The 23,857-nt window shown below is 46.4% G+C and overlaps 1 protein-coding gene across 1 annotated transcript in view; it reads left to right on the top strand.

The window, feature by feature from the left end:
• The window catches only part of LOC8041104 (transcription factor Sp9), a 180,621-nt gene that overhangs the window by 59,324 nt on the left and 97,440 nt on the right, over positions 1 to 23,857 (top strand). The window contains exon 2 of the mRNA XM_040504260.2: positions 21,256 to 21,316. The gene's annotated coding sequence lies outside the window, so the exon portion shown is untranslated. The remainder of the gene's footprint in view (positions 1 to 21,255; positions 21,317 to 23,857) is intronic.

Genomic DNA, 23,857 nt, shown 5'->3' with positions numbered 1-23,857 from the left:
GCCGCTTGGCTGCGCAGCGCCCCCGCGAGGAAACGCTTTGGGAGCCGATCCGTCTGTGTATACGTCCGCCGGGCGACGACATGGACGAAGCGACGAGGTCCTATGTTTTATTTTTTAAACGTTTTTTTTTCCTTGTTTGGTTTGATCTGAGGGTGGGTTGGGAATTTCGAGGGTCTTTGTTTTGTGGGGCTTTAACGGGATCTCCTTTTCGAATCTGTGATGCTACGTGCTTTTTGCTATACGACCACAGCGAGCGTGAGATTCTCATAAAAAAACGCTTTAGATAGTCACAAAAACGAGGTATTTACTCCTAATCACTGTACAATGCATACAAATTAGGGGTTTATTCATGATTGTCAATAAAGGGGGGGGGGGGGGGAGGTTACTATAGCTTTGTGTACCTTGAGTAGAATTTTTTTTTATTTTGTGTGAGTGGGTTTTTTGGGAGGGGGTGGTGGTGCTGTACTAAGTGTTAGTGTGTTTTTTTTTGGGGGGGGGGGGGGGGTTATAATTCACTGAAGCGAATTAGCCCGCTTTTCGAATTGAAAGCATATTCGCATTCCGTATTTACCGGCAAATGACACCACTTTAGCGAGTTACCTGAAACATCATGAATTGGTTACTGCACGTTTTTTTTTTTCTCTCGAGAGACCACTCGACCTTCCCAGAAAGGGCTTTTAGCCGGCACCATCGCGTGTGTTGAAAGTTTGCATCTTTGACGCTTCTTATGCTCGCCTGACAAAGTCATGAGCTTCTTTCTCTGGCTGTCCGTAAAAAATTAAAGACTCCCTCTCCTAGAATCGATTGTGAATCAATCAATACGAGCGCATGATCACTCATATCTGGCAGGATTGCGTCACCGTGCACTCCACACCATATGGACAAACCAACGTTACTTGTCTGCATCGAACAATTCAATGCGCAGCGCTAGGGTAGCCGTCAATACGAGGACAGGTACTAGCGGAAATTCATCAAAGTAGGTAAGAGCTTGCAATCTACGATTTGATTCCATAACAGTGCTCAAAGGCTTAGGATGCGATAACACTACGGCCACCCGCGCCATCTATCGGGGTGCCCCGGCTCATTTCCGGTCTGCGTATATTTCCTGAACAATATGTAACTACTATCTAAAAGAAAAAAAAATGTGGTTGCTTTTAGCATTGTCAGAATTCCTTTAAACCCTTAAAAATGTTTAAACAATTGCGTAAAAACAAGGGAAATTTACGCAGATCGGAAAATGTTATAGGTATAACCGATAGATGGCGCCAGTGTGTTATACTCACGGCATGAGCTGCCACACGGGGTTGCAACGCGCTCTGCTGCACTGAAACGCAGCGTGTTAATTAGCTTTGAATGCGTTGTCGGCTGTTGGGCAACTGCACCTCGGTCGTCTTGAGTGGTGCCGCTCGGCTTCGTTCAAAGCGACACTTCTCGCCGATGTCCGCGCCAAAATCGACAGCGAAACAAGCCGCTCTGCCGCGAGATAAAGCCGATTGGTTTAAGCCAAGCCGAGCCGCAAGCCGCTCATCCATCCAAGCCGAGCCTGGTCAGAGCGACTCCGGTTTCCCCTGTCCGGCCGGGTATGAATGAGGGGGCGTGTCCGTTCGGGTGGCCACGTGAGCCGGCATAGAAGGGCTAACGAGGTCCGTTTCCACGGGTGGAGGGGGAAAGGGGTAAGATCTCAACTGGCCGGACCACACACGGCAGCGCCATCTGTTGGCGGTGCTCTAAATAGAAACACACTCCAGGGCCCTCGTGGAGAAACGCATGTGTGCGCATACTGTGTGGGGCCTTTTTGCCGATTTGCTTCAACGTGACAACCCCTCTCTGTCTTTCTGGACGTTTTTGGACCGCGTGTCGGCGCTTTCTTGTGAAATGTGTATCCCGACTGAGATGCCCGCGAGATGGCGGGGGCTTATGTGGTCTCTTCGCTTCGTGTGACTAAGATTTCGATTCCACGTTGGAGAAACCTAAGTGGTTCTTCGCTGGAAAGAAGATATTAGGATATTACGTCTCGAAGTTGGAGAGGTTAGGAGTGATGCATCCAACAGTATAGTCGCGAGCAGTCTAAGAATCGCAAAGCGTATAAAGTCCGGGACATATTATAAACCCTCTGCGGACAGCGCGATTGCTGCGTTAACCGATTCGAACATCGATGATTTAATCACAAATAAAACAAAAACACACACGTGAACATAGAACAAAGATAACTTAAAAGTCTTGTTTCGGCACTGCCTGCTCTTCACTTTTCAAGATTGTTTTTAGGAGTGTTTTTAATGTTACGTCATACTTCCCACGCAGCCAAAGATCGCTTGAGGTGTTGCAAAATCGAGGGATTAATAGAAATATATGTACATTTTCGCAATGAAAAAAATAAAAAGAGCCGGTATCCATAGTGTAAAGGACTTTTGATATCCCGCTGGTGTCCCCCCCGGTGTCTTGGCGGCTGTCTTGTATCGTGGAGCGTCTTCGACTCCCTGACCATTTTGTTTCGTGTATTTTGTGAGAGGCACCACGTGTCCGGCAAGCCCGCGCCGGGTGGATATCCATCCCATTCCCCGTTACGTTTTTTTTGTGCCTTTCTGCGTTTGCTGAAGGGGACAACTCGCTGCCAGGCGTATCGGGTTGCAAGCTAAGAGTTTCGGCGAGGCGCCGGGCTACAGCGGCGACACCAAGATTACTGTTGGAACTACGAAGCCGTCACTTCGTGCCCGTGAACTCGACGAATGTTTCGTACCGTCCCCCAGGCGATCACTGGACGGTTTAACATCGCGTGGCTTCGGCAGATCTTAAAACAATTGGTTGACCATTCTGAGGACGGGAGGAGGAGAGCGCCTTCGAAAGCCCAAAACAGCGTCAGAATGAGCGCGAAGTTGACCTGATCAGCACAATTAGCGCATTTGGCCCAGAAAATGCCACGTCCTTCCCCCGTTTTGTACATGAAACGTGTACAATGTTTGAACGTCTATAAATAAATCGTTTGCATTTGTGCTCGAATAAGCCTCGATCGCCTCCTTGGAGCCTCAACGACCGCCAGAACGCACCCCATCGTGGGACCCAACAACACCCGTCACCAGCGAACCTTCATTCACAGTTTTCGACCTTGAGGAATTTTCAAGTGGCACAAGCAGTGAGAATATCGGCTATTAGCCCCGAGAAGTTCGGGTGGCGCCCCCTTACGGCGAACCGGGGTGACTTCACGGCGAGGAGAGAATTTTTCCAAGACTCGGCCCGCTCACCCTGTGGAGGCTGTGACGACGCCAGCTGACGGCGCGCTCGTTTCTATTTAATTTTTTTGGCGTGTTTTTCGAAGGAAGCGTAAATTTTTATATGAAACTTTATTGAGGTATGGCCTGTAGCTACAGGCGAAACTTCAACCAACATTTTAAGCATGGTTGACAGGGCAGGCAACGCATGAATCACAGCTAGTATATGAAAATAAATAAATATCGCCAAAATTGCAGGAGCATCACTATAGGTTTACATCTCTCACAATAAATGCTGCTGATGGTCTGAATGAATTGGTAGGTTATGTATATTATTTTTTTTTTGTATCTCTGTTTTTAAACAAGATCGCCGAAGCAGAAAAGCTGCATGCTGCTCGAGCAACATGTTAAATACAGTCTGGGCCATCAAGAAATAATCACAGGTAAGACAGCCCAAGTGCAAGGGAAAAGTAAAAAAAAAACAAGGAACATTTATTATATACATTGCTCGCATTCGACCTTTGCTGGATTCAGATAGTATTTTAATTGACTACACGAGTGGTATTTGTGGACTTGTTTATATCAATTCTCAAGTAATGTATAACAATCGTAAGCGAAGGTGTCTAGCTCGTTATTAGCCCCTTAAGCCCTACAATTGAGATTTTACTTAAATCGAATTGTCCTGAAGCTAAAATACCAGAAGCTTTTCTCACGCAGACTGTCGCCCTTCACAGGTTCCACATTTTCTGCTGCTAGTGCACTGGACAGACGTTCGAATGCTTGCTTTTACTCCTGTTTTCCTCTGATGTCAGAGAGTCCAGCTGCAGGAAGTTTGGAGGCTGAGGAAGCTTTTGGAACCTGCAGCAGTGTCTCTTTTAATTGGAAATGACAATTCAGACTAAACCGTGTATTTTCGGAATAGGCTGGAATAAAGAATGTCAGGAAAAAGTATAAATATTCCATATTACGGCACTATTGCCGTGCATAGTTTGGCAGTTCAATACATCTCATACAGACAACTGGGGGCAATTCGGCCGTTTGTGCTGCTACCATACAAACTAATTTCCAGTAATTGTGCAGCTCCTAAGAAATATACCTGCATACGTGTATAAACTATATAATTAATTCGCGAAGAAGCTACATTTATATAAAACAACCCTGTTCCACGAGCACTTTCAAGATCATCAGACGCACGGCCTTTAAAACATCTGCGAACCAGCGCATGCAGAGTGGCAGCGCAGAGCCAGGGTCGCGAGCTAATTTGCCGACCACCCAAAGGCCCATGACATAAATGCCACCTCAAATGCCTTGAAAGCGGGATCTAATATCGTCTTAAATCATGAACGTAAAAGGAACAAAATTCCAGCGTCTGAAACGCTTGCGCCATCGCTTCACCGACCCCTTGCAAGATTGCCTTGTGTCGTGTGGACGGACGGGGAGGTTCATCGGCGGAATTGCCTCCGCCGAAAGCTTTCGGGATTTGTAACCCAATTTTAAAGGGACACTGACACCCCCCAAAAGTTTATTTTTTATTTTTTGCCAGGCGCTTTATTATGGTGTCGGAGGACTACCCAATTAATATTTTGCAACAGAGTAGCGTATTTTTTTAATAAAGCCAAAAGACGCAACTGCTCGAAACCGAAACCGAAACCCGACGGAAGTCGGAGAAGTGGAGAGAAGAGAGTGAGTGGCGGAAGTCACGTGGCTACACCCGACCGTGCGTTTTTTTTTTTTTTTTGTTCTTTTTTTTTTTCTTTCCGTAGCAGACGACACGACATGCGGCGTGCGGTGCGGCGTGCGGTGCGGCGTGCGGGAACTGCTCGCCGTGCGATTCTTTTGCAGTTATGTTTGTTCCGCTCGTTGTTCTGTACTCCAATATGAGTTGTTTTGTACATTGAGGAGTTGGAGATGAGTAGTGAGTGCCCGTGGTGAATTTCCATGATCGGCTCCGAAAAGAATACACCCAAGATGTTGCGTGAAGAGCTGGCTCACATGTCCTGCATCCTAAAAAAAGTGTCATTGTGCGACAGAGTTTCCGAAAGGTCAACGGGATCGGGACCAATGGCTGGCTGCAATTCGTGTAGTCCATTTAAGGGCACCTCGGAAAGCGGACGCTACCTGATTTATATGCTCCTTGCATTTTGTGGAAAGTGATTACATTGAGTTCGCAGGTGTCAAAACGGAAATCCCATACCATTTAATTCAGCGAAGTATCGTCCACAACATTTGTTTGTTATTTTTGTGTTTGTTTCTTCAGTGATGATTGCAAAAAAAAAAAGAAAAAGATAAGTAAACATCGAAAAATGTTTGAAAAAAAAATAAATAAAAGTTTCACGGGGGATCGAACCCAGTCCTACCGCGTGTGAACCAGACGTATTCCCCACTGAGCTACTGAGGCATCTCGTTAGTGGTGGATCTCTTTCCTTAGTAATAATTCAGCCGGTAAACTGTAAGTTGGAAAGTTTGCTGTTGATTTTTCTCTAGCAAAAGCACTCCCGGGTCGAAGTCGGGAAGCATCACGCTTTGGGGACATTCGCACCTAGTAAAGAAATTGTACGCGTGCATATTCAACTCGAAGTAGACACGTCGTGCTTGACGTTTGCGCGAGCAATGTCTTCAGTCACGAGAAGGGAGCGACGGCTCGGTGACATCTTCGTGCAAATCGGCTTGGTGGCCGGGCGTGTCGTACGGGATGAATACCAATTCTTTTGATCAGTCCCAAATTTATCTTTTAACGGTAGACAGAATTCGCCGGTACCGCGAACGACAGTTCTGAAATAGAGGTCCCACGCCCGTTGTCCGCTGCCATCGCCGTCCCCGCGAGTCCCACGATACGCGAAACGACGAACGCACAGAATGCTTCCGGTTGTCTGTGGAACTTTTTTTTTCAATCAACGTATTTACAGCTTTTTAGAAGCCACAAAAAATGGGTTTCATATTTTTTTTCTATTTTTAATATTGAGTGTGTGCCTTCAGTGGCCCACGACTTTGATTAAATTTGGTGGTCGCATCGATACCTTAGAAAACGGCCCGTGACCGCGAAAAAGAGAGTGAGCGAGACTCGAACCGGCCAGTTCTTGATCGGCGGTTTTCGGGCGGAAAGAAACCGAATTTCGAGCCGCAAATTCTGTTCTGGGTAGTTGAGCTCTCATATGTCACGTACAACTAAAAACCTCGGCGAGCATAAATACCCTGTCAGTGTCCCTTTAAAGGTAAAAGGGACAAGCAGGCTTATAAAATGTACGGAAGCACGTCAATACCGGCCTAACTCAACGTCTTGCACAAAAGGTAAACGAAGTCCAGCTCCTCGAAGAGCTTGCGGCACACAACGCCAAACCAGGAAACCGGTGCTGGGAGGCGAGCCGAAGCGACATCGCGGAGCGGAGTACTCCCCCTGACGTCACAGTACACCTCACCCAATCCGGGCGCGGCGACCGCAGCGACGCTTGTGCTCGCTCTCGGGGCTAATAGTCGGTGACAACTTAAGAACCGCAGGGTGTGGCTGCTCCAGGTGGTCTTTAAGTTTGCGGTACTCCGCAGCCAATGAAAATGCGACATTAGACTATAAGAGCGCCAAAGAACCAATAACGGAACAAGAACAGCAAACATCATGCGCCACGCACTGAGGTTCCGAAGCCGTCAGTGACCATAGACGGAAGTAGTACTTTAGCTGGAAACGCTAGCTTAAATTATTCAACACATTCCCATCTTATTGCGACCAATGTATACCTTGAAAAGGGGGACAATGCTTTGTTCCTGCTAAAGACAACGTGCTCATCAGAAGGCCTTGAGCTATACCGTATGCGACTTTTCTACTGCGATAAGCCTGCACTATACCCACGTACACAGCGCACTTTATGGGTGCGAAGATTTGGTGTTTGCCTGGAAATTTAGTACCTTGAAGAAGACGAGGTAGAGAGAGCTAAACTCGACCTTCTTTTGCCAGCCTGGGTACAATTTGGACCCTAAGTTCGTCAAAGAAGTGCCAAAGTTAGGTTTTACTGCTAAAGTAGTTCGTCTGTCCCCTGGCATCTTTGGCATCTGAATTGCCAAACAAGTGCCAGAGTTAGGCTTCGATTCTGATATTTCGGTTTTCGTTCACGCAGAACTTTGGGCCTAAATTGCTAAATAAGTGGCAGATTTGGGATTTCCTACCAGTTTTTCGGTTCATGCACATGGCACCGGGCATCTTTGACTTAAATCTGGCACTTTGGTAATTATGTGGTGAGCTAGAGAAAAGGCGTAGGAACGCTAAAGAGGAGAACTTTGGCAATAACGAATGCCTTGCAGCAAGACCATGTCTCGCCATAGTTAAGCCCGTAGTGCTTGTGCCAAGGTAGGCCTTTCTCTGACCTGCTACCTGGGTACCCTTTAAAAAAAGAGACCGTTTTACAACGAATCTTGCATATGGCTAGGGTTCCATGCATTTCTGTTATCCGTGTGCAAAAACAAATGTAAGAAATTGCGTGTAAGAGTGCTCCGTTGTATGGAAATGCATATACGCCCTGTCACCTCGATGAGCAATTTGATAAGGAAATACGTCCAAACCTGAAAAAAAGGCGATACATCCGAGAACAATGGGCCCTCTCCCGCTCGCTTTGGGTGACGTCACTGTTTTAGATGTAAAGCATTCTATGTATAGGCTTAACTTAAGCAAAGAATCTCACCAAGGTTGTAACAGAACCCATTAGTGTATATCACAGTAATCACAAAGCAATCATCACTACCACTTCATGATGATGTATATATACTGTAAATAAGCATTTGGTAACGTGCTTTTGAGTGCTTCTTCGTGAATCATTTGAGGTGGTGCTCTACACCTTCGCTGACCAACCACCTTCACAAGTGGAATGGCTCGCAAAGTTGTACAGAAAAGCACAACGGATTATCGGCGGAGATAAGATAAAACACGAGCAAATCAAGAGACCAAATATTACGCTCACTCTCCCCCCCCCCCCTCTCTCTCCTCTTCTTTCCACACGTGCGTTTGACAGGCAACGTGCGGCGACCCGTCGTGGGCGTTACGGGAACTGCGCCAATAATCAGCGTCGGTGGCGACACGTCATTCGCAGACGACATCGGGTAGCCTGCTCGTGCACGGGTCTGCAGGTCTTGTGATGGGACGGGCATGCTCACGTGCGGGCACGTCAAAAAAGGTTTGTGGGTGTGTTTTTGGGGTGCCATGATGCGGGCCAAAACGTCCGTGGGTGGCTTCCCTCGCAAAAAAGTCGCACGGGTCACGGGGGGTTTGTTTGCGTAAACACTACAGGAGTCACGGTATCGTTTTCCGGACGACCCAGTCGAAACGAACGGAGTTGTCCACCGTGTTTTTTTTTTTTTTTTTTTGTGAGAGCGCTAACTAAAATAGAAAAAGTGTTAGGGTGTCGATTGCTCCTTGAGGCGAGTGCTGCGGACGCGACCTTACAAAAGAAAAAAACAAACAAAAAACTCTGACACTGCATTTAGGGGATTTTTCGGCAAACAGACGTTTGCTGCATGGTATATCGCGGAAAACTTTAGTGTGGAATGGCAAGCTAAAATAATTTACTAAGCATACTTCACCGGTAAATAGTAGGAAATTTTAGAATAACGTACGCAATTTTAGCGCACGCTAGTGCTAAACAGCGCTTGCGTTAGCGCACGGTACGCAAGAGTTTTAGAAGAGCGTTTCTCCGTCGCGACGCAAAAGCCCAAGTATATATATATATTTCTCCCTCGCAACGCCATCAAAATACAGCCACAATTTTTGTTTCACACACGAGATGCTGTAACTAGAGAAAACATGTTTTTTTTTTTTGGTCCAGAGTGACATTTTAGATTTGTTTAAACGTGAGAATGCGACGCGAGCGGTCGACCGGTCGTGTCCGCTTGTGTCGCCTTAATTGGCAAGCTATGTCCCATGTACTGACCTTCGCCGAGAAATGTTCGCGCGACGCAAGCATTAAGTTGCCGGTGATCGTTGCCCACCTTACTGTTTTTTTATTTTTTAGACAAGTGCCGTTTAGTATTGAAAATAGCAGTCACGAGGATTCCACCGATGTCACTCTCACGACGCCGCCAAAGCGGCCGCAGCGATGATCCTGGGAACTACGATTTTTTAAGTGTGCTCGTCTTGGCTTTAGCCAACTTCTGAGTACGAATCCTCCTTGGAGGAGCGGAAATTACCTCTCAGTACGCACGCAATTTCCGGAAAATAACGTACGTTAAAGTAACGCACGCAAAGCTGGAAACTTGGTTAGCGTTCGGCGCATGCGCAGTGGCGACGACGCAGTTCTTTGCATACGCAAAGCTTGAGCCTACGCTATTCTAAAACTTCCTAGTATGTATTCTCAACGAGGAAGCGCGTGGTTTTAATTTCTGGAACACCATGCTTGAGAGCATGGTGTTTCAAAACGCTTTTGCTTAAACAATAATGCAAAGGAGTCCATACTTTAATAGACAACATCGAAAACATCTTTTTTCATACAACTGGTATTTTAAATTTTCATTATAATCTAGGCTTGGTGACCAGTATAGCCTTTCCTTTTGACTCCTTCTGGTTCCGTGATTGATTAAACGCCAGCGACAGCCAATCATTCTTTTCGGTCAAGACGATTTTAACGGATTGTTTACTATTTGCAGTATACACCAATATGCACCGAAATAAACCGATTTCCACCGCACCTAACGGGATTTGTGCGCAGTTTTGGGAGCAACAGGCGCAAGTGCGGACATTTAGAAAATTTGTTCCTTCCGTGAACGTTCGTGAACGCAAAAATCATTTTCGTGAACTACGCGCTCTTGTGTGTGCTGTTCATCAGAGAGGCTCTTGTAGTATACCTCTGATGTAATAGGATATGTTCACTGGCAAATATTAGTGTGAAATACGAATCGAATATTTTGGAAGGGAAACCAACCACTTCGTTTCATCTTAAGACGCAGCCCGTATACGCCACGAGCTGTTGGAACCAATCGAACGGCGTGAAAAGCGCAACGTCATGGTGTTCGTCAAGTGTCGTACGTGAGCTATCGTCGCTGAATCAATCATTTACAGGAAAAACCCCAGTGACACGCTTTTCACGCCGTTTGATTGGTCCCATCAACTGGTAACGCCAGTTGCGTCTGGACTTTTAATGTGAAACGGAGTATAGTAACAAAGCCGATGCTCCCCCCCCCCCCCCCCCCCAATATCGTAATTGACACTTTCTCAGCTTGAAAAAAGGGTGCCGCTTTTAAAGTTCAACTGCGTGTAATAAGAAAATAATTAAGCGAGTAAAAAAGGTTTCGAGTGTTATAACTATAGCAGACCTTTCGAAAACACACATACGCCATAAAAAGTGCCGGCTGCTAGGTAATCTGGAGGGGACCATATACGGGAACTTCGACCATAAAACAGGCGCCTATACCTTTCGACGACGAATGTATACTCTTCCCTATTTCTTGTTTTCTTTCTCGCCATCTTTTGTTCTTTCTCTCTCCCTCTCATCGTTTTCGTCGTCTCCGTACCGCAGTCTCCTGCGCGGCACATCCAGGGATTGGAATCTCGGATCGATCCCCAGATGGGGAAGTGAGCGAGAGTGAATAGGGAACGTGTAGACGAAGGGCAAGGAGGAGGGGAACCAAAACAACGTGCGACGGCTAGAAAGAGAGAGAGAAGCAAAAAAAAAAAAAGAGAGGACAGATAGCTGGAAAATGTAGAAGCTTGGCGGAGAGATTAAAACACAAAAATCGGCGCAGGACGAAAGAGGAAGAGTATGAAGAGTGAAAGACTGGCAATGGAGTTCGCGCAGATGCTGGGGCTGAGAGAAGGGGGAAGGATGGAGAAAAGAAAGTGAGAAAAAGGCTGCGTCAAGGTTTGTGTGCGGGGAGGAGGTTCTAGACGAAGGTTTCTGAGGATCGAGAGGAAAAGAGCTCGGAAGGATGCGGAAGAAAATCGAAGGTTAGAAAGACAAGAAACAACGCTGGCAGAAAATAATGGAAGATGTAGGAAGGACGGCAGGGACAGTCGAAACTTGGCTCGTGCGGAATAGTTTAGGAAGTATAGAAAGGCAAAAAAAAAGAGAAGGAGCCGTTAGGTGGAAAGGATAGGAAGCGAGAGAGATACGCTAAAATAGAAACAAGGCGAAAAAAGGAGGCAGAGGAAGAGGAGAACGTAAAGGATGAAGGAAGGAGAAAAGAAATGCGTCGGAGTCTGGACTTGGTCCCGCGATAAAATGATCACAAAAATGATGCGGGAGAGGCTGGGGATGAAAACGTGAAAGACGAGATGGAGGAGGATGGGGATGGAGAAGGGGACCGTGGCGTGTGCGGTGCGCGAGCTCCAGCGTTCTCGCCGGGCCGGGGGTCCTCCATTTTGCGTCGCTTCTATTCGGATCCGGACGTGCCCGACGCTTTCTCTTCCCCTCGCGTGTCTGTCCGCTCCTGCGGGTGCCACGCCCACCGATGCTCTTTTCTCTTCCCTCCTTCTCTATCCCTCTCTCTCTCGTGATCTGTACGGGAAGATGGAGAGCAATTCAGTTCCTTCCACCAGTCCTCTCTTTGTTCTACCCTTTCTTCTCTTTCTCTCCTTCGCTTCCTCCTCTCTCTCTCTGAGAGTCACCGCTACTCTTGCGCTCTCCATCTTTTGGCAGCGACGGGCCACGCCCCCTGCTTTTGTGCCGCGCCACTCGAGAGAGCGGCGGGTGTAGGCTGTGCTGCTCGCGTGTGTATGTTTGTGTGAGCTTCCGCACTCGCGTGTGGAGTGTGCGTGTATGTGCTTGTGGTTTTGTGTATCTGTTCGCGAGCTGCTATTGATGTGTGCGTGTTTGTACGCGTTGTGTATAGGTATATGCGTTGGATATATTCATATTATACTTATTCGAATGATACGAACCACGTTCCGTTCAGCAAACATACCGGAACCTATATAAACCATCTAAGAAGCATATAGGTTCTTGTGGATCTTATATGACCTCATATGCTTATCGGACATGTCCATACTTTTTTGTTTACTATGGTAGGTGTGCATTTCCAAGCTCTCATACCCCTTTGCGAAATATACGGCTCACTCTACATGAAGAAAAAAGAAAACAAAAACATTAATATAAAAGTTATTCACATAGCTTAAAACATAAAATCTCGAAAGTGAATAAATAAGTGTACTACAAATTGCAAAGATACAAACAACCACCGAAAACATCGTGCGCTAAACCAACATGATAACGTCGTCATTCTATTTCAACACGCCATAGTGAAAATATTATCTTTAGGTGTATCTGTATAACGGCGCGGGAACTCCTTATTATCTTTTCAACGACTAAGTAGCTAGTTTAGAATTTGACCTCCGGTTGACTTCGACGCTTCTGACAGAAAGCCGACTTCAAACAGTGTCACGTTTCCTCCAGTTTCCACTGACCCCGAAGCTTCCTGTATACAACGAAGCCCCCAGTTGACGTCAGAGATTTCTTGTTCCCGCGCCTCCAGTGGAGAAACAAAACAAAACTTAAAAAGGCAAACACAATCGCCGCGTCATTAAACCATTCAACATTCTCACGTTTCGGAACAAAGGGTAGCGCGACCCAGTTTTGTCGGATACCTTCTTTGACACGCCGGTCGTCGGCAGAGAGACAAACGTCTCTATAACGATGTTTAATGTTCGGAGGGCGACGATGCGATTATCGGATTAGCCCCTAGCAGCACCCCGCTTCTCGCCCGACTTGCCACCAGCCCACCCGCGCGCTAATCCCTCGTGCAAATTTCTCTTCCAGTCCCGTCTCACTTCGCCCTCGATCCCGCCGTCGCAATTCCCGGCCCGGACTTAATCCGCTAATCTCAGTTGTCCTCCAGGGATTTGGAGGGGAAACCATGATGTCTCTTTTTTCGTCCGCGAGCGAGTCGACCGTGATTTTCGGGGACGGTGGTCGGTGTGTAGTCACGGCGTGTTCTGCTCTGTCGAACAGAACAGCGAGGAGAGCTGACGTTTTGCCGCAGGGCTGCCTTTTCCGAGCGTGATCCGACGTCCCGCGAGTGTTTTTGTTCGCTCGGCGGGGCAGGCTAATTATTTTGAAAAATTTGTATATTTAGCGAAAATAGGATGCCTCATACTTGCGGGCATCTTCTAGCTCCGATTCCCACAAACCCTGTCTCCGGATGAATATGACACTTCAATACTTCGCTCTCGGCAAAAGGGTTTATTCACTCACTCATTGCCTTGGGGGGTTTCGGGATCGGGGGACGGTCATCAGCGAGGCCGCGGGAGAGTCCGCTGCCACAGCAGCTTCTCCGAGTCCCAGCGGTGGTCGTCCACACCGCGTCCTGGGGACGTCGTCGTCCAGGGTCGCTGTCCGGTCCGCTTGTCGAGTCCGCTACTCGACGTAGTGCCCGCACTCCCTGCGCCAGCGTCCAGCGCCGCCCGAGCTAGCCTCCATGACCGGTCCCTTGTGAAGTCGGCAGCCCAAGCCCTCTTCCTTTGTCTCCGTTCCCCTCTTAAGACCTTCCCAAGTCCTTGTCCCGCCGACCGTCCAATCGGGAACCTTGCTGCGAGCCGACCCTCCGACGTCAGCGCTGGGTGAGGGTGCGCTTGCCCCGTACCTCCCGGAGAGCTCGGACGTTCCGCGACAGGACGGCGACAAGAAACGGGAAGGTCACGGGGAACGAAGGAGCGCCCGACAGTACGGCGGCAGGGAGCGGCAAGGTCACGGAGAGCGGAGGAGCCAGGGAGAGGGTCCCCACATACTTTACTACACGCAACAAACATAACACCTATCTGATACGCTTTTCGGGCACTTCAGTGGGCGGCCAAATACGTCTTACACATTCCAGTACAGGCACAGCCGCCGGAGCTTTAGCGTTTTATGTGTAGGAGTGTATCCAAGCAACCATGGAAGGCTTCTTACAGCGGAGCTGTGAAGGGGGCTAGTTTCCCCAGGATCGTTTCCGGTACCAAACAAATGTTGACGGAACACTCTGGTTGCCGTCGTCGCTCATAGATGGCGGTAGCTGTCCAGGGTGTTGTGTTTGCCGGTTGTCTGCTTGCGGGCCGTCGCTCATAGATCGCGGCAACCTTTCCAGCCTCGACAACCAGACAACTGGTTGCTGCTGTCGCTCATAGATGGTGGCAACATTTCTTTGGAGGAAGGAGAGCGGGAACGAAAGCTGTCCAGGGTGTTGTGTTTGCCGGTTGTCTGCTTGCCGCCGCCGCTCATAGATCGCGGCATCCTTTCGAGCCTCGGCAACCAGACAACTGGTTGCTACTGTCGCTCATAGATGGTGGCAACATTTCTTCGGAGGAAGGAGAGCGGGAACGGAACGAGCGGTGATGTGCGCAGCAGCAGCGCGAATGGTTCCGCAACCGCCGCGAGCCCGTTATCGCCTAAAGTTGCACTGCGTCGAGCGCTTCAGATTCCCTTGCGAAAGAAGAGCAGATCGCTCGCCTGGAAAGCCACTACCGAGAACAGAAGCTACAGCTTCGCTGATGTTCCTTCTTCACCAGAGTGTACAGGTTGAAAGTTTTTTGTTTCTCAATTTTGCTAAATACTGTTTAGATAAAATTACTAAAGTTCATGTTGTAAATAAGTCTTCCGTTAGGCTCTCGCTAATCCCTCTAATTGTTAAAAAAATAAAGCGCACGAAGGAAAGAATGAGAGGTCTAAGCCTCTTCGTACCGACAGAGTTTTCGAGGGTCACTCGCATGATTTAGCAATGTTGAGAGCACACACTCTGCTCCATTTAGCGTTTGATTTTATTGTACGCCGATGACACCAGTCTGTTCCTCAATGACGGGGACGCGGATGACGTAATAACCAAAATAAATTTTATGTAGTTAAGGTTTTTTCGTGGTCGCAAACAAATGGTCTATACATTAATGGAACAAAAAGAAAAGTAATTTACTCAAATTATTTAACAAACATGTAAATATAAATGGAACCCTTCGTTTCAAATTCATTCCGATTAAATTAGTAAACGAACATAAAACATTATGTGTTACATTTTTAGAAAATCTACCGAGATATCAACGCATCAACCGGCTCGTCAGCATATTATGTAAAATTGTTGGTTTGCTTTCACGTTGTCGAGCCATTCTCTTCGAAAAAATAAAACTACAAATATATCCTGCGTTATTTAATTCCCAAATATCATAATGCCGTCTAGTTTGGGCTACGCGACCACGAAGCAAAACTTAACAAAATATTATAACCACAAAAAAAGTTTTGCATTTTATTGGAAACGTTAGTTTCTTAGCCCACACAGAAACTTTTTTTTCACGATAAAAACTACTAAGTATATATCGATTTTATGACTACCTTTTGACTCGGTGATTTCGTCTCATTTCTCCTGAATTTATTACCTTTCTTAAACAAACATCAGGAATAATTAAAAATATACCCACCATCCGTACCCGCCACCCCAAGGAATGGAAAGTGTTTCAATTTCGCACCAACTACAATTTCCAGTCTTTAAAATATAATCTACCCTAATCGTTCAATAAATATTGCATAGATGACGTGGACATTTTGCTCTATAAATCTTAAATTATCGTGTATACTTTTTGTGTACAGTAGTATATAATGTGAGCCTGTGGAACCTTTATCTCTTTCATGTATGCCTGTATGTTTTTTGTGGATGAAATCTCTGTAATTATTTTTGTATAGCAGTAGTTGTCTGCGGAATGCGCAGGTCACGGGCACCGTCAAGTCAACCTTCTTTGACTTTTTGTCCGTAGCTCCGGCATTTGTAACCGTATGTTATTTTGTGTTATGTGTTATATTATGAGTTATTTTTTCCGGACTCGCCACGTCCGTAGTTTCTTAAACTATAAGTTCTATAATTAGTCATGAGTAGCGAGGCTCCATTCAGCTGTCGTGCTCTGGAGAGAGAGGTCTATCCCTGTTTGAAGTGGCGGTCTCATCATGATACAGTCAAAGAGCAGTTAAAAGGAAACAAGATGAAACACAAAACTGCTCTCATGTTTTGAAATTTTACACAGTGATTAAACGAAATCCTTGACTCGTTACGTTTTTTTCTTTTTTTTTCAAAGTTTGCTTCTACGCAAGAACACGATTTGCAGATGGCAAAGCCTGAAACGCAAAACAGTTTATGGTGCCTTGAACAGCGTGCACTCTGTCAGCTAGAATGTATCGATCTAACATTTTAAGGCTGAAAACAATGGCGGAAAGTTCACGTGTTTATTTATTTTGAGGGGTGTGGACCTGGTGGTCGGCACAGGAGGGAAAACAAAATACACATCACAAATAGTCATCGTACAGTCAATAAAATTATCTAAACAAAACATTCATCAGAAAAATATAATAAGTTGGGCTAGTTAGTTTTCCATCTGAACTGAACCCCTAAAAAAGGACACCTTCACGCTAACGTGTTGTCTCTGCTTCCTCTTGTCTTTGTTTTTTAGGCGTTCAGTTCAGATTCACAAGAGATATGCAAGCATGAACTTATATAGTTAACTAGGCTCTAACTTAACTAAGTGAACTCATCCTATATACATAAGGAATTAAACGGGGATGGGGGAAATGGGAGGAGGGTAGTTCCGATGTAGAAAACGCGATATATTGCGTAGTGCGAGCAACAGTATATGATTATATCAGTCTACACATAGACGCACTTTGCGACGGCAGCACATCAGTAGTATGTTCAACTAACCTTTTTAATGTGGTTGTCGGCCTTACGGTTCTTCATTGAAATTAGCTGTGACGTATCAGTAAAGTCCAGATGTTTGCCTTGAATGCATCTATACATTATCATCCGATTTGGTAGTCACTTTGGCCGTTTAGATAACAACTCCCCAAAATATTCGCTTTTCTTCTATTTACGCAATGTTATTACAATAATGAACTGTAAGAAACGCTTCGAAGAAATAGCTAACGATGACGGCACAACCCGACATACAGAGAATGATTAAGGTATTTAACCGGCTTTTCTCTGAAAAACGTCGAATTATCTTCAAGGTGTAATGCACTCCCACGTACTCAAATCCTGCTTGACAGCAATTAATTTCTGCCGAACGTGTTTCCAGTAACATGCAGGCATTTTAAATTCGACTGTGTCATCAATGGGCGAAGCAGCTGCACGGACTATTTGTTTGCAGCTTTACTCTCAGTATGCAATCTTCTAATCTGAAAGGCTGATCGCATTAGCATAAAACCAAGGATGAATATGCGAGACATTCTAATCTAACGTCGATGTGGCAGGAACGTGTAATGACTTAACGCAGAAAAAAAAAAAAAAAGAAGAAGCAAGAGCGCGGTTGGAAGTCGATAGCGCATCTCAGCTTCTAACGTCACCGACTAGATGGCGCCACCGGCGCACCAAATCCGCCACTTTCCCACCTCTCTGTGGCGCCCTCTTTCCCTTTTCTCGTGCGAGGGATTCGCGACAGTGTAGCCAGCAGTGGGTAGCACCAATGATGCGGCTGCTTGACCCCGAGATGGATGATGGTGGGCAGTGTCCACTTTTCGCACCCTACCCGGCAGCGATGGCCGCCGACTGACGCGCCCGATCGCCAGCACTTTCTGCTGTGCGCTCGGAAAAGCGCTCACGCGAAATGTGGCCCATGTGGTTGATGGGTGAGCAATGCGGCTCATTTGAGTCCGTGGCTCAACTGTGGTGTGTGTTGCCCTTTATGCTTGGGATTTGCAGGTCGTCAATATTGATTTAGGGGAAGGCTCCATAGGGCTGGGCGTGGATTGAAAGTATTAACCCGATTAATCGCCACCCCTTAATCAATTAATTAACTGATTTATTGGTTCCATTGATTTCCAAGCACAATACTTTTTCTTCTCTTTTTAAAGTCAAATTGGAATATTTTGCCTCTGCTGAATATATGAAAAACGGCGTAGTGCAATGTCGGATTTAACCTTGATATGTGGTTGATAACAGAAGCAAAGAGGTTAGCTGATACTCTGCGGGAATAGGGAACTCCTTTGACTGCTCGCAATAGTCTTTACGGCGCTAAACCGGGCACTCGCACGGCGTTGAAAAGGCTGGGGCACTTATGACATTCTCCACATGATTGGAGTTACAAATCTCGCTTCTACAGTTTAGGTCCGAATTCCTCCTAAAGTTTGCCTTCATACAGATGTACTCGTCCACGTCTGCGCGGTAAAAGCGTTGAATTGGCTTTTTTTTTTTTGTTTGGTCAAAATTTAACCGGTTAAGCATTTTTTATCGCTATTAAAGCCTTAATCGATCAAACGATCAGCCTTAGGCTCCAAGTTGGACAAGATGGACAAGGTGGAAAAGTTGATAAATGAAATACTTCCCCGAAGTCTTACCTAATCATAAAACGTCGCAAGATCGCAAGGGTGACGATACTGCTTGCGATCGCTACGATTGCCACCTGCATAATCGCTACAATTATGCTGGTGGCATTTTTTAACATCCGTTTACTCTGCTGACCGCCAGCACTTGGTTAGCTGAGGTAATAGAGCACTACGATAGTCTTGAGCTGTTCACTAAATAGATTTCCGGATCAGGCAATTTTTGTTTTTCAGCGGCCACCAGTCGCCTATAGAGGCCGCGAGTTACGCTCCATTTGAGGTAGAACTCAATTTATGCTTTCGTACGTGGTTACTGTTAAGGCCTAGCTCCAGCTCCGTTTTGTCGTCTGACAACAACAAAACCCTTGACGCACGTTGACAAAATGTCGATGAACCTGACTGGTGGCGTGCGCGTTCGGCAGCGCCTGCATGATTGTACAATATAGGAAGTATCGCGTCTACTTTGTTAAAGGTGATTACGCGTGCAGCCCAACGACACTAGAACCGGAGTAAGATACCAAGCTTCACCAGTGCATAATATATGTTTTAACTGCTTTTGCTTGCGATGTCTTGAATGACGCGATGGAAGCTGGATACGGTTCCTAATTCTTCAACTCCTCAGCTTAAAATCAATCTTTCATCGTGGCGTCGCGAAAAATGACCCCAAAGACCTTAACGCGCTACAAAAAGCATTCGTTTCATGTGCCCTCTTCGTTTTACGTACTTATCGCCGAAGACACTAGAGATAAACATGCCTCGCGCTCGTCTTATACAGCCCTCGTCGATACGCGATGAAAGACGGATGCTCAGTAAAACATATTTGTCTTTCGTTTTCTCCGCATAGCTCCGTGCTTTCGAAAATACATAAAACGACGGCGGCGCTTTAATCAAATCCAGTTCCGTGCACTCATACAAACGCTCGCGGCAGAAAAAAACAAAGAAAACATAACAAAACATCAAGAGTGCTCCTCAATAAACTCGGGTTTCCGATTTTATTCGTACGGGCAACAAGCGTTTCTCCTTTTGTGTGCGCGCCTTCTTTTTAGCGATCGTCTCCTCCCCTATTTTGATTGCCTGGAAAACGAATTGTGGCGGTTTCTGATTTGATGGTGTTTCTTGAATTGTTGCTCCGTTTGTCTGAAAAATGAAGTGCGTCCCGAAATCACCCGCATTCGTTTTCGCCGCACCCGCTATAAAGGAAAGAAGAAGAAGAAGAAGAAAAAAACATTTTGTTGAGGCGTTGTATTCAGAAGCGATTTGTTTGGCTTTGAAGAAAAGGCGCATTTTGTTTCTTTTTTTCCAGACCAACACGCCGTTGGTCTGGAGTTATGTTTGTTTAACTGCCTGTTTTTTACATGTTCAAATCCTTATTTTAGGGACTTTTCTCGTGTTGTTTGGGGCTTGATGTTTTATGTTCGTTTGACATTGTGAAATAGAGCGATGTTGAAGTGTATATACATCATATTTTTCAACCTAGATGTTGAGCACGAGCCTTTTTTTTTTAATGACAGAGACGGTAATGGATGCAACAGTATTTGATTTTATATGTCAAAAAAGATGCCGTGTTTAGGCTTACCGATACATGCAGATGTACGTGAAAAATATTGCCTGTACGTATTCTTATTTCATTACTACGTTCGTAATATCACCGATAGCGGAACGTCTTGGGGTAGCAATTCAAACGCTGCCTAATTAAGACGCGTTGGGCTTACCTTCACTTGCACACTGTTGCCGCTTCCGCCATGCCGAAAGTTGGGGAGGGGGGGGGGGGGGTGCCGCGATGAAGACGTTTCTGCTAACCGCTAATGTACGATTCGATTGATTTACCTACAATGAAATATGTGACGGCGGTGGGCTCAGACCTTTCCGTCAGAATACGTTTCTGGCCTAGCCCCGGTATGCCGGTAAGCGTAAGGGCTGATTCACATATTAGGGAGTTTTAGGGAATCGTTTCTACGACTGCGATAACGATACCCGGTACATTGCTGACGCCTTTGTGCACGCATCGTATTGTTATATGGTACCGTTATTGTCTCAGGGCAGTGAATAGGAGGCGCCTCGTTAGACTGCTAGTCCGCGCGTTGCTAGTGGCCAAAAGGGGAAACTTTGGGAAGGCCAAGCCACCGGGCGCTTGGACACGAGCTCTGCGTCGCAGTTTGGAACGGTACTCGGACATTTGAGCTCGAGATTGGGTCCAATGACTGTGGTGCCGCGGGCCGTGTCGCAGTTGCAAACAATTTCGTAAGATGGCGCCACATGTCAAACCAAACTTCATTGCCCCGGTGGATGTAGGAGGTACCGTAAGGATCTACTAAAACTGAATACTGACATTTAAGTTTTCTTTAGTGCGTTGCGTTTCCTCGTAACCGCTTAACGCAATGGCACACTGACGCCATCTATTGGGCAGCCCTGCAACCCTTTAGACTTGCGCATAACTAGCCTCAAGGTTCCGCCGTATTTTCGATATCAGATATGCGTACCATCTTTGAAAAATGGTCGTGTATAATATTGCCAGAATTATTTCGAATTCACGGTGAAATGACAATCCAAAAAAAAGTATTAAAATATATTTTTGCAGGTTGGAAGTGTGCCAGGGGCTAGATGGCACCAGTGTCAGAAGTACTGGCAGGTCACGTTGACATTCCCAATGATTTTACTGCATTGACGCGGTATGCGTGACGTTTAAGCGCGTTCCAAGAATAAGAATCGTTACGCGTATTGTCAATACCGGCTAATGTATACCGATGTTGCTATTGTTCACTGGATTCGGTTCGCGTGCTTCGCAATTAACTGACTTATTTTCTTGTTGTTTTCCCCAGAACGGAACCGGCTCCCACGCCTACCGGAAGCGCTCTTTGCGGCTACTACTACAGAACAGAGGTGAGTGTTCAGTTCGGTTCCGTTGCTTCGTTTGGCGTCGATTAACCGAGCGGTTTTCGCACTTTCTACCGACGGTAGGTGGCGCTGTGGTTAGACCAAAGTGTTGTCAGAGCATGGATATCGTTCGAGAGATGGCATCGGAACACGGAATGAGGGAAATGGATACAACGTGTAGAGTTTTCAGCTGCTGCGGCACACCGCATCCACAGCCCTTATTGCAGTATTCGCCTTCTGCGTGCTGCCATTTTGGCTACTGGGCTGCGAGACGCGTTCTACGGATGCGCAGTAGTTCTCTACTAAAAAGTATCGGGCTTCGCGCGTCCGTTTCGTAGTCCGATGACTCGGCATTTTTTGCCCGGTTGATCGGCGCAGAAAAGGTCTATATGCGGTTGCATTTTTTTGTATTTGTGTTTAGTGGATTCTGTGTCGATAGGCACGACCTATCAGCAGTCACGCAACTCTTACGTATGTACACCGCACGTGCTGGCGAAAATACTTGACAAAACCTGGCAAGCGGACGTCGTATTCTTGGAATTCGCCAAGGCGTTCGACATTGTCTCCAACCCCAAGCTCCCTCACAAACTGAAACACAATATATATATATATATATATATATATATATATATATATATATATATATAACATAGTTGCCTGACTTTTATCTTACTAATCGTACACAATTCGTGACCGTCAACGGTCGAAACTCGCAAATGGCAAACGTTATCCCTGGTGTACCATAGGGGTCGGTGGTCGGGCCTCTCCGGTTCTTAGTCCTTTATTAACGACCTTAATGTAAGTCACACCCTCGACAGAATGCCATTTCTTCGTGGACGACTGCATCATGTTTTCAAAAGTCAGATGTCACGCCGACCAAATCAACTCGAACGATTGCTTATCCCAAGTGTCAACATGGTGTGCGAAATGGCGATTGGTGTCTGTCCAACGCTTCGGAGTGCGTCCTCATGACTGTCCCTGATAGAAGACGACCGCTTCCCTTCAATTACTATAAGGGATGTCTGCTCCAAACCTATTTTGGAATTCACACATATCAGCGACGTTGTTAAGAAAGTAACGAGGAAGTAGTGACTTTTGAGAGAAAAAAACACCGCGCGTCCGCGAGAAAATTAGCAATTTTTAAAAGCCTAATTCGCCCCGTGCTATCGAGTATACACAGACGTGGTATGGAAACCGTTGTTGCAAGCGAGCATTAATACGCTAGAAAATGTTCAAAAGAAAGCCGAGCGGTTCATCTACGATCAGTGTGCTTTTCAACGGCACGAAGGGTCTAGAGGCATGCCGACTACACGTTGCAACAAACACAATTCGTCTAACCAGGGCGAAACACGATAAAACAATGGAAGAGCCTTTCTGCCACAAAGATGTGTTTAAGAGCAGCTTTTTTTTTTCTTTTTTTTTTCTATAGACAGTCGCCGAGTGGAACAGAGTCCCTCCGGAGCTCGTTGACCTATAGACTCCCAGAAACCTATACTCTGTCAGCCTGCAATCACTTCTATCTAATTTGTCCCGTGCCACACATAGATAACAGCAAATTAGTCCCCCTGTATTCGTATCGCTCTGTGAACCAAGGTATCCTACTTCTTTTTTTCTTAATTTTCGCCTTCACGTTACACGTCCGAAATGTGAGACAATCAAGCATTTCTTGGAAACACCTTCCAGCGGCGTGGAGAGATCAAAATGATGCTTTTTTACTGCATAGTGACGACATTCAAGATGGCTCCGCATGCATGTACGCTAACAGAGGTGACTATATACATATAAGCGGACGTTAAGGTTTCCTTTCCGCGCGCATTCTTCCACCTCGACGAACCTCCGTGCACGGTCTCAAAGCCGAAGGACTTTGAGCATGCATGCATGTCTCGCCGAGGGCAGAGCGGCTTGAAATCGGTAACGATTCCTTGGGAGGAACTCTGGGTTGCGCGCGCCGCTCGCGCACGCACGCGAGGCGACTGTCTCTGTGCATCAGTTCTGCGTATGTAATTACCACCTGTCGGGTTCTCTCGATGCACGCTCCCGCGAGCCGGGCCTTCCACGGCCCGTGACAGTTAAGAGACGCACAGGCGGATCGCGATCGCTCCGTACGAATCTTCGGGACGTTTAGAAGATATATGTGCCCCGTGCAAGCCTCTGAGTCGACTTTGAGCGAAAGACGGCCGTGTGTTGTGTCTCTAGCCCGCGTGCGTACAAACTTGGACGTTCACTTATAATCACGCCGTTTTAATATCGCAGTTCGGTTTTTAGTTAGCAGCATCGCCATAAACCGCGCCTGTTCCGATGGTTCCACAGCGCTATAGTTATAGTAGAGAGAATATTGAAACCGTACGATTGCGGGTTGGCAGTATGAATGCGTGCTAACGTTTAGCTAAACGTAATTTTCTTTCATTATTAATACGCTACCGAATATATTTGCGTATTTTTTAAGATCTGTTATATGAACATAAATCAGCGGTCTGCGTCTTGCTGAAATGTCGATATACGTATATCTTTGCGTTGATTGTTTGTACGCGTTTGCGCGCGATCCTG

The sequence above is a fragment of the Ixodes scapularis genome, unplaced genomic scaffold, assembly GCF_016920785.2.
Source record: "Ixodes scapularis isolate PalLabHiFi unplaced genomic scaffold, ASM1692078v2 PGA_scaffold11__112_contigs__length_91849675, whole genome shotgun sequence".
Taxonomy (NCBI): domain Eukaryota; kingdom Metazoa; phylum Arthropoda; class Arachnida; order Ixodida; family Ixodidae; genus Ixodes; species Ixodes scapularis.
Note: the sequence above shows the minus strand (reverse complement) of the source record. Positions and strands in the feature narration are given on the sequence as shown.